Raw genomic sequence first — 7510 nt, forward strand, 5'->3', positions numbered from 1 at the left:
AGTTTCACGTGGAAAACTATGCGTTGATCACCAACATTGGTAACGATCAAAACAAATAAAGTGAAAGCGGCCCTAGGAGTAGGGCACAGTGTTGGGGCGGTGGACTCCCAAGTCGCCCAAAGTGAACATCACCTACACTGCAACAGACAAGACCCATAACTTAAAATACAGTTAGTTCCGTATTGGAGAGTAAGATGTTGGTATTTTCCTGAGGTCAGGGTGGCAACCCTACACACGTGGCCCGTGGCCGTCCACACCCTGGCCCTCCGCTCCTTCCTGTCCCAAGTGTGCCCGTCCACACCCTGGCCCTCCTCCTTCCTGTCCCAAGTGTAGCCGTCCACACCCTGGCCTCCCTCCTTCCTGTCCCAAGTGTGGCCCGTCCACACCTGGCCTCCCCTCCTTCCTGTCCCAAGTGGCCCGTCCACACCCTGGCCTCCTCCTTCCTGTCCCAAGTGTAACCCGTCCACACCCTGGCCCTCCTCCTTCCTGTCCCAAGTGTGGCCCGTCCACACCCTGGCCTCCCCTCCTTCCTGTCCCAAGTGTGGCCGTCCACACCTGGCCTCCACCACCCCACACACTCACCCTGGGGGCCTGCACGCCGAGGGGCTCCTCCTCCTCCACGAGCTGCCAGGGCACTTCAGGGCACGGCGGACCTCGACCTTGATCTTGATGTCACAGGGGACTTGTTGGCTTCCTCCTCCTCTTCTTCTCCTTCCTTTATAGCTTCTTGGCTCCTTCTTGATTGTTTCACTTTTCTGTCTCCCTATATTCAGACTTTCCTATTTATCCTTTCCGATTGACCTATTTTCCCATTTCTTTATTTTATTTCCCTGTTTTCTTCTTTTCCTTCTCCTCTTGTTTATCTGCAACAATAAACTATCAATCAATCAAATCTCCTCTTTGCACATCTTCTTAGGTCCTTCTTGATTCTTTATTTTTCTGTGTACCTAGATTCAGATTTTCCTGTTTTCCTCTTTTGATTTAGTACATATTTTTCCCATTTTTCTTTTATTTCCGTATTTTCTTCTTCTTTGTGATGATCTGCTTCTTTTCTCTTCTTCACACTATATTCAGGTTTTCCTATTTTCCGATTTGCCTATTTCCCTATTTTTCTTCTTTTCTTTCTAATTGAGACTTTTTATGCCTAAGTTGTTGTCTTTTATGCATTTTATTTATGGTCTTTTATTTCTTGTATTTTCTTTTCCTTACCTTAGTTTTATCCTTGGAGGAATAATACATGGAGTGGCCCTCAGCAGGTCGCTCTCTTGGAGGAAGATTCTTCCTCCTCTTGAGCAGGCATTGCCTAACTTTGTAATAACTACCGATGAAGTCCTTAAAGCTCTCCAGTCCCTTAAAACAAATACAAGCCCCGGACCTGACAACGTATATCCTATACTGCTCAACCCTAGAATGGAAACCGTTTGCCGTTTGGCACAAAATTAAGGGGTTTTGAAACTCGCGCTCACTGTGGTTAACCTTGGCCGAATTTTCAACTCATTCACGGGCATGTATTAGTGCGTCGGGTGCCCTGTTGAGGAGAGGGTATCACAGTCCTCTGCTCCTTCTCACTTCTCTGGTATGAGTGCCCCGTGTGCCATTCGGCACAGCGTTTCCAGTAACGTTATTTTTGTTGTCAAATAAAGTTTTGGAAGTAGCCATTTGACCCAGGTGTGACGACATGTAGGAATTTTTGGGGTGAGTATACATTAGCCTTTGTACTTCACAAAACACTATATACAAGTTTTTTATTCGGTGATGCGTGATAACGTCCATGTTACGAGACAGATCGTTCAGTGAGTATGACTTGGCAGCATTTCTTTGGTGTGAGGACGTGCTTTCATCACGTTGCCAGCAGGAGAATCGCCATTTTCCTTTGTCATTCGGTACATGGTTTCTTGGCGCCGTATGTTCAACCGGTCGTATCCCACCATTTGGTCCTAATTCCTCCATTGTGGTCGCAAGTGCTGCTCCGTACGTGCGATGTTCAAACAAAGACTACATATGAAAGAAAGACAGTAAAGCTGAACGAAACTCTGTGAGCAGCTGGCGTCGTCAGAGTATGTAAGGTAGGGATGGGCAAGTACCGTTAATTTGAGTACCGGTAGTACCGGTACAGAAAACTCAGGTACAGTTAGTACCGGTACCGGTACCGGTACCCGAAGGATTTTTTTTTTTTCTTAATGACTTCTGATGAAATTCCCAAATAAATTTCCTGTAAAGAAAACTCTCTCTCTCTCTCCTTCAACTTAATATCAACTAGAGTAGAAATGCAACGTTTAGGAGCCTTCTGATTAATGTCAAATCACTTAGGTTTAAGGAAAGACCACCTAGTCTGGACCATGGGGTCTGTGTGGTCTGATTTTCTAGGTAAATCTATGTAAATCTCTCTCTCTCTCTCTCTCTCTCTCTCTCTCTCTCTCTCTCTCTCTCTCTCTCTCTCTCTCTCTCTCTCTCTCTCTCTCTCTCTCTCTCTCTCTCTCTCTCTCTCTCTCTCTCTCTCTCTCTCTCTCTCTCTCTCTCTCTCTCTCTCTCTCTCTCTGAATGAAGTTAATATTTATTTTTTCGATAAAAAAATAGCATGTATAGTTATCATGGGTGTACTCGATCATAGTCTAATAACAATAAAAAAAATTATTAGCAACCTAAAAAAGAAAAAGAATCGGACATGAAGAATTATCCAGTAACTCCAATAAATAAATAAAATAATAAAATAATGGAAACGGGAGCTGTGATGGAAACGGAAAGCAGGACAAAATGGTGGGAACTTGGGGAGACGGGCAGCGGGGCAGTGACTCAGCGTCTACACACAGGGCCCATACCACATGGAGGCGGGCGAGCGCCGAGCGTCACTAAGATCCAAACGGTACCGGTACTAGTGGCAATGCGCAGTGCCGAGTGATCATTAAGCTTCCCGGAACCCAAGTGATCATGAGGCTTCGCGGTACCAGGTACCGGTACCGGGTACTGCGAGGAATCGATTCTTCGCGGCACCAGGTACCGGTACCTGGTATCGGTACTGGTACCGCGAAGCCTCATGATCACTTGGGTTCCGGGAAGCTTAATGATCACTCGGCACTGCGCATTGCCGCTAGTACCGGTACCGTTTGGATCTTAGGGCCGTACTTCAAAAACCTTTCGCCAGGCCTGGCACTGGAGTTTTCCGGGCGATCCGATATTTGGTACCATTAGACGGAATGAACGCTTCGCCGGGCTAAGCCTCGCCAGCGCTGAGGACGAAATAGTAATGGAACTTGCCGCCGAACGAAAGTCCAGGCGGAGGCTTCCTTTCCCGCTGGCGAAAGGCATAAATTTGAATTGTTTTACTATGTCTGCAGTAGCATGAGAAGTTGAACGAATTAGAAAAGACACACTCATTTATTTTTGCAATAACTCAAGCAAGTTTTATAAATATCGATGTATTTACATCTTTTTTCAAGACTATGTAGTAAAGCTCCATGAGGATTCAAGACGCCTGCCTCCTCCGGTAAGTGCACTCTGTATTATCGTTCACATAATTAGGTTAATTTCCATTTTATGCAAGCCTGCGGCTTTGTTTGAATGTTTTGATGAATGCAGCGGTACTGTCAGGTGCATCAAAGGTGTCTCACGCCCGCAGGTGAGCCATAATGAGCTGTGCCAAGGCCACATTCCTGAGTCCTGCCCGGGCTAGTCATATTACTGATTTTATGCAGGATGAGTTAATAAGTTGTTATTTTCATCATAATTTCATAATGAAATTTACAAAATGAGTATTCAGAATCATTCGTCAGTTGTGTATTTATAAATTATTGATGGATTTAATTGGCAAAATGTAACAAAAGCTGATGAAGGTATTTCCTGTTTCCTGTATTTTCAGGTATTGACATAAGAGTGCAAGCAAGTATAAAGGCTGTAGTCACTGTCTAGTGGGGTCACTCCCTCCTAAACCTAGATCAAGAGCAAGACCCAGGTAAGCCAACTAGAATTTATGAAGGGTTACTACTAGAAACATCGCTAAAATTTTACAAGTGTGCCCGTCTCGCACTGGCAGATGAAAATATTCTAGAGGGTAGTTTTTGGTGTGTTTTTAAATAATCTTACCATTAGTTTTCTTTTACCCTCCCCCCCTTCCCATTTAGTGAAACCCATCGATATTTCCAGCAGGACACTCGCCCTTTATTGGTAAACCTAAAACTAACCTAACCTCGATCCCCGTGATAACTTTTTTTCTAACCAACTAGGGGCCCTACACCCCCTTCATAAAGCACATAGGTGTCTTTCGCCGTGATGCAGGTGCACTTGTAAAACAATACCAAAGCATCTGTATCATAAATATTCGAAGACCAATTGTCATTACATTGATTCTTCACTTAGTTCTACTACTTGATGATATGTTGCATATCACATTAATATTACATAAATATTACTTGCTGTCAAAGTTCATTTCTTGGCATACAGGTCCCATCATACATCATAACTCATAATAGTCACTAATACTTTGTTTGAATAACATTACATAAATAATACTTGCTGCCAAAGTCCATTTTCCATCATACATCATTATTCATATATAATAGTCAATAATACTTTGTTTGTATAAGCATTACATCATTGTATATAATGTATATTCTTCAGATGATGGCAGCCTTACAAGTTTTTGAGGAGCTTGATGTCCTCGAGGATGCTGCAGGGGAAAGGGTCAGACTGCCGAGAAGGATTGTGAAGGATCGCTTGGATTTATTCCTGACTTTGACTGAAGAGGAATTTACATCCAGGTTCAGGATATCAAAGCAAAGCGCAAGGGCCTTACTTGCTGACTTACATTTACCAGAGGCAGCTGATGCAAGAGGTTAGTGTACATAATATAGTGTTGTGCTGGAAGCTTCCCCCATGTAATCACCTCCATCCCATACATCACACTCGGCACTGCTACACTCTTCCACACCTCTCTCAGCACATCATACTGTTGTGCTGGAAGCTTCCCCCGGCGACCATAGGCCTCTAGAAGGCTCCCGGAGAAACGAGCAAAGGGGCGGGGAGCAAGGCGAGCCGTCCGCGCCCCACGGGGCGCGGCCAGGCGCCAGGCGGGAAGTGTTGCCAACTCGCATATATTTTTTGCTACATGTTCTTGTATGATCTGAAATATACTGTAATATTCTAGACTGTACTGTTCTGGAGATATATAGGAGAAGAGGGCGAGAGAGGGCCAGTCCCAGTCATAGTAAGCTAGTGGTAAGTGAAGAGTCCGAGTGAAGTGTACTACTAAAGAAGAATATTAAACTACAGAAGCTGTGCAAAGTGTTTACATATCTCCCTCCACGGTCTCTGACGGCGACACGGAACCCAAGTAACACGTCCGGCATAACACTGGTGTCAGGAGTGTAGGCATTTGTTTTCGCCATGGAGACTCGTTCCCAAGCTGCCCAGAGGACGACATGTTGACTGAACTTTTGGAAGCCTTGAGACTACAGGGGAGAAACAAGAAGAGCACTCCAAGAACTCAAGGAACAACAAGAAAAGCACACCAAGAACTCAAAGAACAACAAGAAAGAGCACAGCAACAACAAGAAGGAACACTCCAAGAACTCAAGAACAACAAGAAAGAGCACAGCAACAACAAGAAAGAGCACAGCAACAACAAAAGGAACACTCCAAGAACTCAAAGAACAGCTAGAAGATCGCTTTACGGGATTACAGCTACAGCTAAAAGCAGTACAAGATGGAAGTGAATCAGTGCGAAGAGAAATGACTGATGTGACCACGAACTTGGGACAACGCCTGATAGAAGTGGAGAAAGAACACAAATCTTCAACAAGAGATGGAGGTGGTACGGAGACGACACACAAAGAAATACTAGAAGTAAGTGACAGAGTGAAGGCCCTTGAAGACTGCTTGGCTGGAAACGGACATCCAGTGCCTGCAGGGCTAGTTGTACCCAAGATACTTCTCCTACGCAAGTCCGGGTGGTTTGAGCCCTGTTTCGCCTGAGTTTATCCCCGCAAGAAGTTCCGCCAGCCCCATGGGTCTGCTGGGTTCGCCTGTTAGAAAGAAGCCTCAGGAGTTTGATGGCAAGGTCTCCTGGGAGGCTTACCGCGCTCAGTTTGAGCTGTTGGCAGCTCGGAACGGATGGGATGACCAAGAGTGAGCGGTACAGCTGGCCACTAGCCTGAAAGGGGCGGCGCTGGAGGTCCTTGCTCAGCTCGACAATGCGACAAAGGGCAGCTACAGCGGGCTGGCACAGGCGCTGGAGCAACGATATGGGCCCAAGCACCAGACCGCGCTCTGCAGGTTTCGGGTCAGAACCCGCCACAGGAGGCGCGGCGAGTCTCTTCAGGAACTCGCTCAGGACCTTGAGAGCATGGCGCACAAGGCATACCCAGGTGCCACCCCTGACCTGCTGACGGTTTTGCTGCGTGATCAATTCATCGATGCCCTGGACAGCCCTCAGCTGAAGATACAAGTGAACCAAGCTAAGCCAACATCAATGCAGGAAGCTCTGGCACGTGCCATGGAGTTTGAGTCCTTTGTTAGGTCTAGCTTGTCAAGCTTCAGGGACGACTCGACTTCTGGCTTTAGGGCACGAACGGGCGCTGTCAGCGACACAGACAGGTTCCAAGGAACGTGCTGGTACTGCGAGAAGGTTGGGCACAAGGATGAAGGAATATGAAGGTGGCGCTAAGAAGAAGCCCAGGGAAGGACCCAAGTGCTGGACCTATGGAGAAAAGGGGCACTGGAAGAATGAGTGCCGGGAAAAATGTGCCCCGAACGAGGGCCACCACTCGAAACTAAGAAGGACTGGTTCACGGGGGCAACGACCAGTCTGTCCTGTACATGCCCCGAAGATATCAGTGTGCAGGAGAACCACCATGACAAGCTGCCAAGTGGAGGGCAAGGTTGACGGAGTGTTGTGGCCTGTGGTCGTCGACACAGGCTCGGAACGCACATTGGTGCGGCCTGACGTGGTGAGTCATCGTCGGCTTCCTAAGACGCCGCATCGACTGTGCGGAGTCACAGGACACTACGCAGAGCTCAGAGGCCCAGTGGACGTGAAGTTTGAGCTCGGAGGAAAGGAAGAGTTCCTCTCTGTGTACGTGGCCGACATGGATGACCCCTGCATCCTAGGTATGGATTATCTTGTCTCCCACAGGTGCGAGCTGGACTTCCGCGCTAAGCAGCTGACTGTAAGAGGAAGGAGGTGCCACTGACGACTGTGAACAAGGAAGACCTACCAGTGACGGTCAAGCGCACCACCATTATTCCTCCGAGGTCGGAGATGCTGTTACCCTGTCAAATTACGGGTGCCCCCCCGGCTAGCCTGTGTGTGGTAGAGAGTGGAAGTCGATGACCGGTAGAAAACGGCAAGATTGTATGCAGAACTATGGTAGACCCTGCTGCAGCGAAAGTGCCTGTCGTCGTGGCCAATGTCTCCTTCAGCCCAAAGAAAATAAAACAAGGGACCATGGTGGGGTTGTGCCAAGAGATCGACCAGAAACCAAGAACCTGTGTCTGCAGGAGAACCCTGACGAAGCCC

At 47.2% G+C, this 7510-nt stretch overlaps 1 long non-coding RNA gene across 1 annotated transcript; it reads left to right on the plus strand.

Annotated features, from left to right (window-relative positions):
- The first annotated feature begins 3456 nt into the window (after positions 1 to 3456).
- Positions 3457 to 4826, plus strand: LOC126987069 (uncharacterized). Its single transcript, XR_007740146.1, has 3 exons — positions 3457 to 3484; positions 3857 to 3949; positions 4615 to 4826. It is a non-coding gene; the product is annotated as an uncharacterized LOC126987069 (long non-coding RNA).
- The last annotated feature ends 2684 nt before the right edge of the window (positions 4827 to 7510 follow it).

The sequence above is a fragment of the Eriocheir sinensis genome, chromosome 64, assembly GCF_024679095.1.
Source record: "Eriocheir sinensis breed Jianghai 21 chromosome 64, ASM2467909v1, whole genome shotgun sequence".
In the NCBI taxonomy this organism is placed as follows: Eukaryota; Metazoa; Arthropoda; class Malacostraca; order Decapoda; family Varunidae; genus Eriocheir; species Eriocheir sinensis.